The 17,045-nt window shown below is 45.5% G+C and overlaps 1 protein-coding gene across 2 annotated transcripts in view; it reads left to right on the top strand.

Moving 5' to 3' along the window:
* MDFI (MyoD family inhibitor) overlaps positions 1-17,045 on the top strand; it is a 65,661-nt gene that overhangs the window by 1,194 nt on the left and 47,422 nt on the right. The window lies entirely within an intron of this gene.

Genomic DNA, 17,045 nt, shown 5'->3' with positions numbered 1-17,045 from the left:
GTTTTTTTTCTGCCCAAAGGTTGTAGCAGGCGGGGGGGGGGGTTGCTCACTCAGCCGGAATTTTACGACACTGTGTGTTCTTGAGCCTAGGCCAACTCCTGGTGGGATTCAGCCTCCTCCCCCCTGCTCCTCTCTGAGTCCTGATCACATTAAACTTAATAACATTCTCTAGACCTAGTTGTAGCCAGGAAAGAGCTTTCTTCTTTGTTCCATCTAATCCGTTCCACAGATCGAGCTTCAGGCACTATAGCTGGAGTGGGAGAAGGGGCTGTACTATGAAGTGCATTCCAGCATCCATACAGCAGCCTTGGCAACGTATACTGCTTTTGGATCTGGAGAGGAAACTGCAGAGATGTTCCCTGCTGGTGTAGCCACATTAATTCACCAATTCACAGGACACTAGAAGCTGATATGAAAAAAAAAATGGGTGTGTGAGCTGAGATTGGGCAAATGCCAAATGGCTACTTCAGTGTGCAACAACCAAATCCCTTTTTTTTTTTCAAGAGGAGGAGGCTGGTTTGTTTTTGTTTTTTACAGAACCAACTGGTGTGCATTTCTCAGGAGTTTCACTTGCACAGTTATTCCATTCAGTCTAAGCCCATTGATTTCAGTGGATTTAAACTGGAGTAACTCTGCATAGACCTGCTCTCTTAGTAACTTCTTTCAAGTGCCCAAAGCACTTCATGACCATTATCTTAGAAGTCCACAAGAGACCTTCATAAGGCTGGTCATCCCCATGTTACTGGCAGAAGGCTGAAAAAGTGATTTGCCTAAGGGACTCCTTGGGGCCAGTGCCATCAGCTGCCAGAGCCCAGAGCTTCTGGCAGGACCCATTTCTGCCATCCCCTGCCTGAACTTTCCCACCACCTGTCTCTGGCAAGCCCTGCTGCCACCCATGTTCCCCACTGCACATGGTGCCCAGCACTGTCAGCGTAAGGGCATATGTTATGTAGTTCATGTACCTAGGAAGGGTTGGGTAGGGGATTGTGGGTGGCTGAGGAGGAAATGGGGCTATGAGCTGTGGGCACAGTGGCGAGCAAGGAAGGGGGGGCTAAGCACCTTTGGCTGGGGCTCCCAGATACTTTCTGTCCAGAGGCATGGATTTTGTATGTCAACTTTCGGGACCTTGCAATCCATTCACTGGCTCCTCTCAGCACTGCTTGTGACTACTGTTGACTACAAACCATTACACATCTAAATTAGAGGTAGCTTATGCCCTCATGATTTATTTATTTATTTAATTTATTTATTAAACTTATATCCTGCCCTTCCATTGTGGGATTAGGGCTGCTAACAAGAGGCAATGCCATATAAACAGTAAAATCAATAAAACAATCAAATTTCAAGTTACATATAAAATCAGTGCTCACATAGTACATCCAAGGCAGGGGCTCTACTGGTGGTACTACTGTCTCATTCTTAATCGGTCTTCCCACGTTGGTTCTCCGTTCCCAGGCCAGTTCGCGTTGCCAATGGCAACGCGGTGGTGGTATAGTGACAGTGGCGGCTCCTACTCAAAAGCCTGGCGGAAGAGCTCCGTCATGCAGGCCTTGCGGAATTGCATCAGGTCCCACAGGGCCCTGGTCTCCTCCGGGAGCTCATTCCACCAGATAGGAGCCGCCACCGAAAAAGCCCTGGCCCTTGTAGCAGCATATTTAACCTCTCTGGGTGCTGGTACAGCCAAAAGATGTTTCGCCCCAGGCCATAGTGCCCTTGATCCACCTGTGTGTAATAGCTGATTTGATTTTAAGGACTACAATCCTGTGCTCATGTATCAGAGAGTAACCCCACCCCTGAACATAGTGGTACTTGTTTCTAAGTAAGCATGGAACACAGGCAGTCCTAGGCACATTTATATAGAAGTCCTATTTAACATGGCAGGCATAAACAGTTGCCCCGTCTAAGTCCACTGCAGTCAGTGGGCTTCAGAAGGGTGTAACTCTGCTTAGGATTCCACTATACCTCAGTGGAACTTCTGAGTAAACTTGCCTTTGAAGGGTTCCTTCAAAATATACTATAGCCTTAAACAAATAATCACCTATATGGTGCAAGCAGTCCATAGGCTGAGTTCTGTGCAGTCTTAAAGGCTGGCAGAGATGGATTTTGCCTATCTTCTCCCACCCCAGTGGCTGCCTGTGAGCCTTGAAAAGGTAATGCCAAGTACTGGGGTAACTTTTTGAATGAAAAGCTGTACGACATAGGCTACTGGTCTGAGAAGGGAAAACTTACCCTTTCTACCTGTTCTGTCAGTGGGATCTGCAGGTAAAAAAGGGTGAGACAAATAATTTTACTCACTTTATCTTCCTCGCTGTGCATGGCTTTCCTCCCAACCCTTGGTAGCCCCCTTTTTGATGTTCATGCATGGCAGCTGGTAGAAGAGGGTTGGAAGAAAAACCTTTTTCTGCAAACATCTTACTCAGGCACTGCATAGATTTCAGTCCCATGAAAAACGTTTTTTTACAGCATCTCTTCTACACCACTACTAGGCATGAAGGTGAAAGTGCAAAGGAAGCCTTTGGCTGGAGTCTTTCAGTTTGCTGTGTTTCCATTTAATGAGTTTATAATTGTGGTAAATGTTACTGTTGCAAATAAGAAGAAATATAAAACCATAAATGGCATCTTCTTGTGAGTGCCTGCCATCCCCAGTGTGGCCTCACACTAGCACAAGAAAAGCTCATGGACAACTTATGTCTTAGATATGAACTCATTCATAGGTTTGGCAGGTTAGTGTATCTGTCACAATGTGGGACCATTTTTTCTTGGAACATTGTTGTGGGCATAGAGAGAACTGATTGGACTGAAAGTCATTACCAGCTTGCTAAATGCCAGACATTAGGTATTGTAAATGTAAAAAGCATGCTGTTGACTTATTCGCACCAGTGAGTTTAACCATGAAGGGAGCCTGAGGCTTTTTTCATGTAACCACGGTTTGCATCTGAACCAATAGGAGGATAATATTTTCTACCCTGTAGGGATAATTAAGATAAGACAGCACACAGAATGTTGCGGAAGTATAAGAGCTCAACTAGATGAGACATTGAATGTAGTTCAGTGCAGTGGTGCGTGGGGTGGGTAAACTTACCTCTGTGTGTGTGTGTCTATGCATGGTAAGTGCCGACAAGTCACTTCTGACTGATGGCAACCTTGTGAATTAATGTCCTTCAAAATGTCCTATCATTAACAGCTTTGCTCAGGTCTTAAAAACTGAGGGCCGTGGCTTCCTTGATTGAGTCCATCCATCTCATTTTGGGTTTTTCTCTTGCTGCCTTCAGCTTTTCCAGTAATTCTTGCTTCTCATAATGGGACCAAAGTACATTAGCCTCGGTTTAGTCATTTTAGCTTCTAGGGGAAATTCACTCTTTTTGTTTTTTTGTCAGTCCACAGTATCTGTAAAAGTCTCCTCCAACTCCACATTTCAAATGAATCGACTTTGTACCCATCAGTGTTCTTCATTGTCCAACTTTCACACCCATACATAGTAACAGGGAATACTATGGCACAAATTAACTTGACCTTTGTTGCCAGCAATACATCCTTACACTTAAGAATCTTTTCTAGATCCTTCGTGGCTGCCCTTCCCGGTCTCAATCTCCTTTTGATTTCCTATTTGCAGTCTCCCTTTTGGTTTATGGTGGATATAAGGAACAAAAATCTTGAACAATTTCAGTTTCTTCATCATCAACTTTAAAAGTTGTGTAATTCCCCAGTAGTCATTACTTTTGTCCTCTTGATGTTCAGCTTTAATCCTACTTTGGCACTTTCTGCTTTAACCTTCACTATTTTCTGCTAGTAATGTGGTGTCATCTCCATATTTGAAATCATTAATGTTTCTACTCCACCTTCATCTAAATATAAAAATAATATCCAACTTTCTCTATGATATGTTCTGCATATAAATTGAAGAGGTATAGAGATGAAATACCATTGCCAATTAGAAACCATTCTGTTTCTCCATATTCTTCTGGAGTACAGGTTGTGCATAAGAACAATTAGATGCTGTGGCACTCCCATTTCTTTTAAAACCAGATATTTATTTATTTATTAGATTTTTATCCTGCCCTCCCGGCCTGGGCCGGCTCAGGGCGGCTTACAAAGAAAGTAAAATTCCAACAACAAAATCACATAAATCAATAAATACAGTATTAACACTCAGACATAATAAGTGCTAGCAACATTCCTCATTTGATAGTCAGCTCTTCGGTCTTCCTCAACTGTCTAGGGTGATTGGCTTGGGCAGTATTTAGGGGACTAGTGAGTCACGGTTCTGCCAACATAGGTATCAATTGTAGGCGGTAGAGGTGTTAGTGATGTTAGTGGTAGTGGCTGCAAAAGCCTGGCAGAAGAGCTCCGTTTTACAGGCCCTGTGGAACTGTGAGATGTCCTGCAGGGCCCTGGTCTCTTCTGGGAGCTCATTCCACCAGAGTGGAGCCACCACCAAAAAAGCCCTGGCCCTGGTTACCACCAATCTGGCCTCCTTGAAGTTCTGGAGAGCCAGCCGATTCTGGGTCCCCGATCGCAGCGTCCTCTGGGGTACATATGGGGAAAGGTGGTCCCTCAGGTATGCAGGTCCCTGGCCATAAAGGGCTTTAAACCAGCACCTTGAAGTGAACCCGGTATGCTATAGGCAGCCAGTGCAACATCTTTAGCACAGGTCAGATATGATCCCAAACCGGGATTCCCATCAGCAACCTGGCCACAGCATTTTGTACCAGCTGCAGCTTCTGGATTTGTGACAAGGTCAGTCCCATGTAGAGGGCATTACAGTAATTCAATCTTGAGGTGACCATTGCATGGATCACTGTTGCCAGGTCATTGCATTCAAGGGAGGGAACCAACTGCCTGATCAGCTGAAGATGGTAAAAGGCCGACTTGGCAGTGGCTGCTACCTGGGCCTCCATTGTTAAGGAGGCATCTAGGAGCACTCCTAAACTCCTAACCTCCGGCACTGGCACGAGTCTTCTGGTTTGGAGTCGGACTGACTGTCCAACAACAGATAGAGCTGGGTATCATCCGCATATTGGTGACACCCCAGCCCATGCCTCTGGGCAATCTGGGCAAGAGGGCGCATATAGATGTCAAAAAGCATTGGAGACAGCACTGCTCCTTGGGGCACTCCAAATTCCAGTGGGTGCCTTTGGGAATAGCTGATCCCCCAGCGCCACTCTTTGTCGCCGATCGTGGAGAAAGGAAACAAGCCACTGCAAGGCTAGTCCCTGAACTCCAATGTCGGCAAAGTGGTGGGTCAGTAGCTGATGGTCAACCATGCCGAACACAGCCGACAGGTCTAACAGCAACAGCACTGCCAATCCGCCCTGATCCAGATGCCTCGGGAGGTTGTCTGTGAGGGCAACCAGTGCCGTCTCCATCCTGTGACCTGGGCAAAAGCCGTACTGGAAGGGATCTAAAATGGAAGCATCATCCAGAAGACCCTGTAACTGTGTTGTCACTGTCCTCTCTATTATCTTGCCCAAATAGGGCAAGTTGGAAACCGGTTGATAGTTGGCTAATTTGGCCGGATCCAGAGATGGCTTTTTTAGGAGGAGGCACACCACCGCTTCCTTGAGTGCCTCTGGGAACAGCCCCTCAGAGAGGGACTTGTTGACAATCTCCCACAAGGCACCCCGGAACCCCTTTTCATGATCCACACAGTCAAAAGCTTTGATGTAATCTGTGAAACACAAGATGATTTTCTTCTAAAATTATCTTATATGCTCCAGTAACCAATGTAAATTTACAATGATATCTAGTAGGGATGGGCACAAACTGGCTCACAAGCCAAAATTCGGCACAAACCTGGGCTGGTTCAGAGCTCAGGAACCGATGTTCCAGGAAGGTGCTTTCCCTGAACATTTACCTGAATTTTGGCCAGTTTGGTTTGGCTGTCCAGGGCTAGCCACTTAAACATAACAGTGGAGCAGTGTGGGGTCTGCCGCTCTGCTGTTACTTTTAAATAGCCAGCTGGCAGACATTTTACCCTCCGTTTTTGCTCCCCCCTTTGAAGGGAGGAAGCAAAACTGAAGGGTTAAATGGCTCGTACCCATTTAAACCTAACAGCTCAGCTGGTCTGCCATTAAGCTGTTAGGTTTAAATGGCTGGCAGTGCCACGACAGAGCCAGGAGGCCAGTCAAAGAGGAAGAGTCAAAAGGCAAGTCCAAGAGTCAGCCAGAGGGAGCAACTAGAGTCCAAGCAAACAGTTCCAAATACACAGAGCCAAGCCATCGTCAACGTTACCAATAGTCAGAGTTCAGTATCGTTGTCAAGAAGCATAGCCAGGGGCCAGGAGCCAGGAGCCAGAGGGATCGCCAAAACACGGACCGGATTGACGAACCTAGATATCAGTCAAGAGCCAAAACAGAGTGAGAGGTGCAAAGCGTCTAGTCCATGGACGAGGTTGCCAGCACAGTTTGCTTGCAGCCAGCGGTCTCTTCAAATAGTGTGCTGGCTCGTTATCTTGTTAACATTCCTTTGCGAAGTCCTTGCTTCTGTCAGTAATCAGGGCTTAATGATCGTCATCCATGCAAGTGTGCCTCCTTGCGCCTGATTGCTTGGTTTGTCAGCCAGTCCACAGGTGGCGGCGAGTTGGGTGGTGAGCTGCTAGGGCCAGGTATTGCCTGATCAGCTTCAGGTGCCAGCTGTCCTGTAGTTTGGTGTTAATCCTCCACGGCACTTAGGTTTAATGACGACTCTTGTGCTTCAAAGGTTGTTAAAGGTGCAGAGTCCTCATTTTCCAGGCTCCCAGGTGCCGGGTCAGGGACAGGCATGACAGGCAGCCATTTAACCCTTCCCAGGTGATCCACACCAGCCATGGCTGGGAGAAAGAGGGAAAGGACTGCTAACAGAATACGAACAGGCTTTGGCAGTTTGGCAGACCTGTTGTTTAAAAGGGGCAAAATACCAGGACCTGAATGTGATTGTGGTGCAGCCCACTGAACTATTTTCCATCTGTCACCGGAATGTGATTGTCATGCTTTCCAGGGAGATGTGACAGAGCTCTCTCCTGGAATATAGCAGATTGGCAATCCAAGAGTCATGATGGAGAGTTTACTAGTTATATAATGTAATATGACATAATATTTTTTCAGGAAACTTGGATGAAGGAAGCCTTTGAATTACCAAATTATATAGCAGTCCTAGTTCCTGCTACTGTAAGTTCAAGAGGAGGAAGACCTTCAGGAGGCCTGAGCATATTTGTATCAACCACACTGAGAGCCACTATAGAGAAAATAAATATTGCTGGTAACTGGGGTATACTAGTACGCTGATGACACCCAGCTCTGTCTGATGTTGGGCGGCCAGTCGGGCTCCAGACCGGAAGACCTGGATCAGGCGTTACAGGCCATGGCTGGTTGGCTTCGGCTGAGCCGGTTGAAACTGAATCTGGCGAAGACGAAGGTCCTGTGCCTGAGTCATGGCAGTTCAGGGTTGGGGGTCCTGCTCCTGGCTTTCGATGGGGTGCCTTTGGCGCCAGCGTCTAGGGTTAGGAGTTTGGGGATGCTCCTGGATCCCTCCCTGACGATGGAGGCCCAGGTAGCAGTCACTGCAAAATTGGTCTTCTATCATCTTTGGCTGGTTTGCCAGTTTGTTCCCTTCCTTGACTGCTGTGACCTGGCTACAGTGATCCATGCGACGGTCATCTCGAGATTCGACTACTGTAACACTCTCTACCTGGGGCTGCCCTTGTCCCAAATCCGGAAGCTATAGCTGGTGCAGAATGCCGCAGCCAGGCTGTTGATGGGTCTCCCATGTCGGGAGCACATTCAGCCTGTGCTTAGGTTACAGCACTGGCTGCCAGTAGCATACTGAATTCGATTCAAGGTGCTGGTGCTTACTTTTAAAGCCCTACATGGCCAGGGTCTGGCCTACCTGAGGGACCGCCTTTCCCCATATATACCCCAGTGGGCACTACGGTCAGGGGCACAACATCGCTTAATTGTGCCAGGCCCCAAGGATGCAAGGCTTGCCGTTACCAGGGCCAGGGCCTTTTTGGTGGTGGCTCCTTACTGGTCGAATAAGCTCCTGGAAGAGATCAGGGCCCTGAGGAACCTTTTGCAGTTCCGCAGGGCCTGTAAAACGGAGCTCTTCCACCAGTAGCCACTGCCAGTAACACCATCAACTACTCCACCTGACCATCTGGAGCACAGGACTGGCCCTAACCCGTTGCCTGGCCTGCTATTTACATCTGAGAGTATGTGGGACACTGCAGGACTGAGACCTCAGGTTCCACAGTATGAGCACGCCATCAATCCTTCTACATTTGGAGCACTTTAAATCAGTATGAGATGTATGATAGAATTCTGATTATTTTTTAAATGTTTTATTGGTTTTATGTATCTAGGTACTTTGTACCACTTTTGTGAGCTGTCCTGAGCCTGTTCACAGGATGGGCGAGATGATGATGATGATGATGATGATGATGATGATAATGATGATAATAATAATAATAGCAGCTGCTTTTATATTTTTTACAAACTGTAAAATTGTATGCATTAATGTATATTTGCCTCCCCAACCTTCTCAGTCATACAACAAAAATATCTGGGAACAAGTAGAACAGCAGATATGCTGCTTCATGAGAAAATTTCCTATGGCATCTATAATAGTTGGGGGCAACTTTAATGCCAGGCTGGGTCAAAACAATAATCAAATATTAAATCAGTTTTAGGGAATCTAGACACCGCCATACCCCAAATATATGTTAACCAACAATCATTAGATCCAATAGCAAATTTTGCCAGGGCATGTTTAACTCAAATGGCGTATAGATTGAATCTTATCATCCTGAATGGCTCATTACCTGACGATTGTCCAGGCCAATTTACTTATTGGTCAGGTATAAAGCACTCAGCAATTGATTACATAATGACCTCCTTGAACCTTTACAATAGTAATATTACATTCAAGGTTGATGTGAGACCAGTCAGTGATCACTAATTCCTTAGTGTTAGTTGGGGAGTAATACCAAGGCCCCATAAGAACAGGGACAGGACTGGGCTAGATGGGATAGACCAGGTAGGGATGGTTAAAAATAAACGGAATATTAAAATTAGTGAGAAATTTTGCATTTAGAGTCAGACTGAAGAAGCAAAATCTATTTCCTATACACTGATGTCTATAGAAAATGGAGACAGTATATTAAAAAATATGATATGCTTATATTAAAACTTACTCCTCCTATCAATAGTTGGTAGCTTCAAAGATAGGCAAACACCACTGAATAAGAAGTGGTTTGACTAGGAGTGTGTCCAAGCCAAGACTGAACTCATAGAGAACTTAAAAGTATATCCCGCTAAACCCAAATTTAAATACCAACCTTGAAACTCAATCAAAGAAGAGGGAGTATAAAAGTTTACTGGGGGAAAAAGAAGATAGCGGCTGTGTACACTCAGTGGCAATCACTTATTAAGGCCACCAAGGAGTGGGATAATATAAGCTTTTGGAAAATAATTACAGGAACACAGGAGAATAAACCTAAAGTTATAACAAATTCCATTCAATCAGAAATTTGGGGAAAACACTTTGATATCCTGTCCTTAGATATAATTGAGTTTTTGTCTCCCAACGTTCGATGCGTGCCAAAATAGGTTGGCCGCATGAGCTGCCATTTAGAACATCACAAGGCTATTGGCTCCCTACACTCAGTCCCGCCCACGCAAGCAGCAGCGATGAAAATTTCCCTCACACTGTGCCTGTCTCCATCCGATGACAGTCACTCTGGACCGCTCTCCTCATTTACCAGGAGGAGGATGAGCTGCTTCGGGTAGGAGGGCCCCGACGGGCTTCCCTGCCCCGCTCCGTGGCCAGACTCAGCTTGGGCAGGAGGGGCCACAGGGAGGCCCACAGAGGCCACGGGCAATTCTTTGGGGGATGGGAAGGCCCTGCTGGACTTCTTTGCGCCGCCCCCCGCCTCACTGGGATGCCGCCAGCCCCAACTGGGCTCGGGGAGGCTGGAAACGGCCGCACCGTGGTTCCCTGAGCCAGCGTGGCCAGGCCCAGGGAGGCCACAGCCTCTTCTTCAGGGGTGGGAGAGCCCCGCTGGGCTTCTCTTAGCCGCCCCCCGTCTCGCAGGGCCACCACTGAGCCCTGACTGGGCTCGGGGAGGCTGGAAATGGCCACACCTCGATTCCCTGAGCTGGCGCGGCCAGGCCCAGGGAGGCCACGACCTCTTCTTTGGGGGGCGGGAGGGCCCTGCAAGGCTTCTCTGTGCTGTCCCCCACCTCACTGGCCCAGTGGCGTACCCCACCGAGGCTCAGGGAGGTGGGGAATGGCCACACCACGCTTCCCTGGGACCATGCTGCCTGGCCCAGAGAGGCTGCGGACCCTTCTTTGGGGGGAGGGCCCGGCCTTCCCTGACCTTCCCTTGCCCAAAGAGGTCATGGCAGCTCTATCCGGGCCAGTGGGCCCTTTTTCAGGAGGCTGGCCGGTCCGCCTCAATCATCACTCAGCCGGTGGGGCAGCTGGGCCTTGCTGGGGGGGGGGAATGGCGGCCTACCTCAGCCACCGGCTCCTTCCATGGGAGTGGCCTTCTTCTCCCTCCCCATCTTTTTCTCCTCTCCCCCCATCTCTTTCCCTTATTTCCCTCTGAGTCTCCCTCCTGCCCTCCCTCTTCCACTTCCTTTGTTCCATCCTCCCCTTTTGTTCTTTTGCCGTGGTCTTCCCATCACGCTCCGACGGGACTAAGGGGGCTGGGGATGCCACGCTCACCCAGGCCCCCTTCCTAGCGCCCATTGCATTCATTGCCGGAACGGGCCTTTCTTCTAGTCTTGTATAAAGACCAATAATATCTATCACCTAGAATTGACTGTTTAGCAAATATTCCATCTTGGCCCCCAGTTACAGTTAATGAGGTCACTTCATTAATATTACAGCAAAAAAATGGCAAAGCATCAGGAAGTGACTTCATCACAGTAGAACTGCTTAAAATACATATAGACTGGTGGGCTCCAATATTAGCTAATTTATTTACATATATAGATCAATCAGCCCAGATACCGAAGTACTGGGGCCTAGCCATCATAATCCCTATATATAAGAAAGGGTATAAAAAATTATAGTCCAATCAGCCTCTTGAATATCATCTGTACACTAAACACCTATGTTTGAAACTATGTAAATGGCTAGACCAAGAGAACCTGTTAGAAATTGAACAGTAGGTTTTTCCCAAGGCTGTTCAACCATGGATCATTGCTTGGTATTGGATTATCTCATCCACAAACATGCAATGTCTCCCAAGAAACATTTATATGCAGCATTCATAGATCTCAGGGCTGCTTTTGATACTATCTTTCCAAGAAGATTATGGGCAAAATTGGGAGACACATCCATTGATAGAAGATTGTTATACCTGATGATTAAGCTTCATGAGAATAATGAACTTCAGATAAGGTACACTCAAGGCGGTAAACTATCCAAGAAAATATTGTTTTCTTATTAGCACCCTTTTCATTCAATATCTATGTAAACACGTTGATTCAATGTGCACATAAGATAGATGTCCTTTTTTATTTTATAAGTTTATTTTTGTGGGTTTTCTATATGTTACATAATATCTTTTGTCTCCTTACTTTACATAACTCGTTAAATTCCCCCCTCCCTCCCTTCACCCCATGTTTGTTGGTCCTTTGTTCACAGCCACGGGCACAAAGTCTGAATCTTCCACCGAATGTCCTGTCTTCCTTCCGATGTTATCCACTTTAGATAGGTCTTCCATCTAGTTTTGATTTCTTCGGCTTTGTCCTCCCATGTGGTCTTCTGGCGCAGCCTCTCGATGATGTCAGACTGCACAAAATCAAACAAATAAGTGTGCCAGGTATCTATTGTCCATTTACTCTTATCTTTCCATCCCAGAGCTATCACTGCCTTGCCTGCTAACACCATAGCTTTGAGTATAGCCTGGGTTTCCTTATTGACTGCCTTGTTTCCCATTAACATTAGTTTGAAGTCTACATTCAATGAGATTTTAACATATTTTCCTTATAATTTGTGTTATTTTTGACCAAAATCTCTAACCTCTGGACATTCCCACCACATATGGGAGAACCAACCCTTAAATTGTTTACAATGCCAACACCATAAGATAGATGTCCATGCCCCGAGTCTTGCAGGAAGAAAGGTACCAATTCTCATGTATGCAGATGATGCGGTTCTCCTATCACAAACAAAAATTGGTCTAAAGCATGCCATTAAAATTTTTTAGTCATCAATGTGATACAGAGCTTTTGACAATTAATTACTCAAAATCTAAAATTATACCTTTTAGTAGACATTAAAAAAAACCAACTGGGAAATTAATGGGAACACTATAGACCAAGTTAAAAACTTTCAATATCTGGAAGTCATCGTTACATTTAATGCTAACTTCAAAGCCCATACAATTGCATCAGCAAATGCTGCAGAAAAGAGCGCAAACGCTATCCTAAGATTCTTTAGAAGAGAAGGTGCGGGCTTTATACCTGCAGCCCTGAAACTATTTCAAACAAAATCTTTAGCTCAACTCTTATATGGATCGCAAATGGGACTAACTGCTAATGTTAATTTTCTAGAAACAGTCCAATCAAAATTTCTTAGATCTCTATTTAATGCACCTAGATGTACTCCTGATTCATTCTTAGGCAGGAAGCTGGTTTGCCCAGAGTCGAATTAAAAATCTGGGAACATGTCATCTATTACTGGATAAAAATTCATCTTGAACCAAAGGTCTTAATCCTCCTGTTGTTAGTTTCTGACCCTTATCCTACATGGTGCTCAAAGATAGCTGATAAAATTAAGCTGATTGGTTTGCACTCAGTAGGCCTGATATGGGACTCAACAATGCAAAAGTTTTAATCACCCAAAGACTAATTGGTACAGAGTCCCAAAATGATTAAGCAATACTTCCTTCAAATTATAAAAGCCTAAGAAAAGGACTGAGGTGCACTATCCCCATATATTTCGGATATTACAAATGAAAGATGCAGATGGGTCTTCTCTAGAGCACAGTTTGACGCATTGCCTTCTGCAGTTTTGTATGGGAGATTCTCCCACCTGCCCTTGCAGCAGGGTTGCTGTCCCTGTTCAAATAAAGTGGTTGAATCTATCACACATATATTTTTGCATTGCGAATTGTATCAAGAAGAAAGGCTACAATTAATTATCCCATTACTCAGTAGATTCAAACCACTACAGTATTATATAGATTTTAGCACTGAAACCCCTTGGGTATATCTATTAGATGATAGCCAGAGAACCATATCATATCACGCAAAATATCACGCAAAATATCCCCTCAGGTATATCTATTAGATGATAGCCAGAGAACCATATCATATCACGCAAAATATCATATCACGCGTAAGGAGCCCAGGCACAATTTTGTGTGATAGCACTCAGAAATTGGTATCACTTGAAGGAAATGTCAGTTGCAGGGGTCATTTCCTCCTGGAACACCCTGGGGCGGTGCTCCAGCAGTAAGGAGCCCAGGCCCCGCCCCCTGGCCTTTCCTGGTTGCCGGCAGAGAGGCTTGGGGGGAATTTAAATCCCTGGGTTCCCTGCACAACCTTCTCTAGGTGCCCCACAGCTGCAGTGCACCTGGAGAAGATCAGGCAGGGAAGCCAGGTATGTCTGCCTCCCTGCCATTCCCCTCTGCAGCCAGCTGGCCGCAGCGAGTTGGCTGGAGAGGGGAGGGGGAGGCAGGCAGACATGGCCCCTTCCCCCCCGAGCCTCTCTGCTCTTGCGGAAAAACTGGAGGGGGGATTTAAATCCCTGGGTTCCCTGCCCGACCTTCTCCAGGTGCCCCACAGCTGCGGGACACCTGGAGAAGATTGGGCAGAAAAGCCAGGCATGTTTGCCTTCCTGCCCTCCCTGTCTCTAGCCAGCCCGCCATGGCAGGTTGGGTGGAGAGGAGAAGGGGAGGTGGGCCGACATGACCCTTTCCCCCCGAGCCTCTCCGCTTTTGCGGAGAGACTCAGGGAGGGGGAATTTAAACTCATTTGCATATGCTTTTACTCATTTTAAACATTCCTGTCCTTTTTCAGGGTGCGTGTCATATGTGCGACTGAACAACAACAAATCATTCTTACATTATTTCTAAGTTGCCTTTTGGGAAGAAAGCCTGCTTTCTGTGGATCATTTGAGAGATAACTCTTTTCATTCTTGCAGCTAAAATAGATGCATATATTTTGTAGTCCATATTTAGCACGGAGATTGGTCTGTAATTTTTAATTTCTTTCTCATCTGAGTTTTGCTTGTGTATAAGTGTTATTAGTGCTTCATTCCAATACACTGGAATTTTCCCTTCAATTATAATGTTTTGAATGATGGCTTTTAGTGGCCATATCAGTTGATCTTCAAATGCATGATAAAATTCTGCGGGAAATCCATCAGTTTTTACACTCATGACTCCAAATCTGAACTCTATCCTTGTGCTTTGGTGAGCAAATGAGCAGGCTGGAGAGCACTGAAGCAAAGAGGGTTGATCAGCTTGCCAAACGGCTCCAGCATACATGGGTCTATTATGCATTGGTGTATTCTCTTGCTTTCACCATGCATGTCTGTCAGGTTTTCTTTGTCGTTCTGCATTCCCATCACTTTCACTGCACATGTCCTTCAAATTATTTCCATTCTGCATTGTTTTTCCTACCTTCATCACTCAATTCGCTTTCAGTTCACTGTTTACCTGGATTGTTTTAGAGTGGTTTTGCTGTGGTCCAAGCTGAAGATAATTCAAAAGCATACAGATTCCACTGGATTTTTCTCCCCTGCCCCTCCTCTGCCCATATTGAGGGCATTCCTCCCAGTCATTATTGGTCAGGTTCTTGCTGGGCATGTGTCTTGAAATATGAGATTCTTCAATCTGTATTTACTCTCGGGTAGCCATCTTATAGCAAAATGTTAGTGGTTCTCCCCCCCTTCATCGCTGAACAAATTCCACTATTGCTTAGGCTTTCCATTTTTAATTTTTTAAAAACAAGCATGCTTAGTCTAGCGATATTAGTTTTTTGCTAATCTTGGATCACTGGAGAAAGAAATCATTGGCAAAGAATGCTTCAAAAGGTTTGGCTAGAGGTAGCATGTTCAAAGTTAAAATGGAGGTCTCCCCCCACCAACGATTGCCTTCCATGCCTCCTGGCACCCACCCCCATGGCTTAACATCATCATCTGCCCATGCTGCACCTGCCCCTCATCTTGGCTTTCCAACTTTACACACACACCCCTCCCGTGTTAGACCTTCCATTAGATCCTCCCTGTTGCACATTGGACCCTAAGATCTTTGCCTTCCATGCCTTCTGGTGCCCACTCCCATGGCTTAACATCATCATCTGCCGGTACTGCACCTGCTCCTTGTCTTGATTTTCCAATTTCCCATCCCACCCTTGTGCCAGGCCTTCCATTGGATTTTCACATGGCTCCATATGCTCCACCCCCCAATCTGCCTGCTGGTAGGCTCCCACCACAACTTGACATCCCTCCCCAGTAGAGCTTTTCAATAAGAAAAAGGGAGCTTCATAGCTTCGAAAACAGTTCTCGAGTTGACGCCTTCCCTTTTTCACAGTGGTCAATAACGCAACAGAGAATTCACTGGCAATAAGACACAGGAGCTTAGCAGCCGCTCTAGTCAATTTCATTAACAGAACTGAACAAGGAGGATTTAAATGGAAGGTGGTTACTGGACATTACTGTGCAGCTGCAATAGGGCAATTGTTCAAATTTTTAAAAAAACCTTTGGAGTCCACCCCCCACGTCACAAGTGACGTTCCCACCCCTATTATGCAAAAAATGTGGGTTTTGGTTGTAGCTGCAGAGTAAATACACAGACTACAAAATAGATACACTGGGGGGGGGAGAGAATGGGGCATACAGCAAGCACACAAATCCGAAGTCAAGCTTAACTGCTCGGATTCTCTGGAGCAAGATGTCAGTGCATAATGGGCCATAGTTTGTATGTATAACCTGCTTCTTTCCCTGCTCTCCAGATTCTGCAATGTCTTTTTTCCTCATGACAAAATACTTAGGAGTGAACTACAATAACTGAAGATGAGCATCTTTTTTTTACCCTGCCTTGAATAAATTTAATGGTTTCTCTGAAACCCAAGTGTGCTCAGTATGAGTAAAGATTATTCTGAGTGTCAAACTCTCTTAATATCAGACTCCTAGATGAGAATTCACTGTTCTCCCTCTGAACTTCAGGAGCCAAAGACTATTTAAAACAAGGCCCAGCAAGTGAGTCATGTAGGCCAAACCCACTGCAGAGCAGTATATGAATAAATTTTTGCTCTAATGCTCAATTTTGCTTTCTTGCACCTCCCTCCCCCTCCCTCCCTCCCTCCTCTCTCTGCACCCTTCTGTTTCCAGTGCCTCACTTCTACTTGTTCCCTTTCTCTCCCGATGCACCTTTTGCATTGTGTTTAGAGTTCAAAAAAAACCCCAGTGACCCCTTTTTAAAAATTGGTGTAACATATTCTATTCTCCAGTCTTCTGGTACAGTGGCTGAATTTAGTGATAGGTTACATATACAGGTTAGTAGATCAACTGTCTCACATTTGAGTTCCCTAAGGACTCAGGTCAGGCCCTGAACACTTATTGTTTTTTAATTTCCCCAGTAGGTCTAGAGCCTGATCTCTTATCACCTCAATTTGGCTCGGTTCTTCAGACTCCCTTCCTGAAAATAGTGGCTGTGGCATGAGTAGGCCCACACTTTCCACAGTGGACACAGAAGCAAAAAATTCATTGAGCTTCTCTGTTGTCTCCCCGTCTTCCTTTAGCAATTTGTATTTCTTTTTTTGTTTTTCAGTCTGTTTGTTTCTAGTTAGAGGAAATGTACTTTAAGAAAAACTAACCCATGTGAAAATCATCAAGTTGTAATGGTAATCCACCCATATGCTTTTTATTTCTTTCTTTTGTTTTTCAGTCTGTTTGATTCTAGTAAGAGGAAATCTACTTTAATAAAAACTAACCCAAGTTGTAATGGTAATCCACCCATATGCTAGTCAAAATAACTTCACCGATGTCTAGAATTTCATTGATGCACTGATGCTGGCAATTTCAGATTTAAAATTCAACCAATGAATAGC

This window comes from Gekko japonicus, unplaced genomic scaffold (genome assembly GCF_001447785.1).
Source record: "Gekko japonicus isolate JY-2015 unplaced genomic scaffold, Gekko_japonicus_V1.1 scaffold647, whole genome shotgun sequence".
In the NCBI taxonomy this organism is placed as follows: domain Eukaryota; kingdom Metazoa; phylum Chordata; class Lepidosauria; order Squamata; family Gekkonidae; genus Gekko; species Gekko japonicus.
Note: the sequence above shows the minus strand (reverse complement) of the source record. Positions and strands in the feature narration are given on the sequence as shown.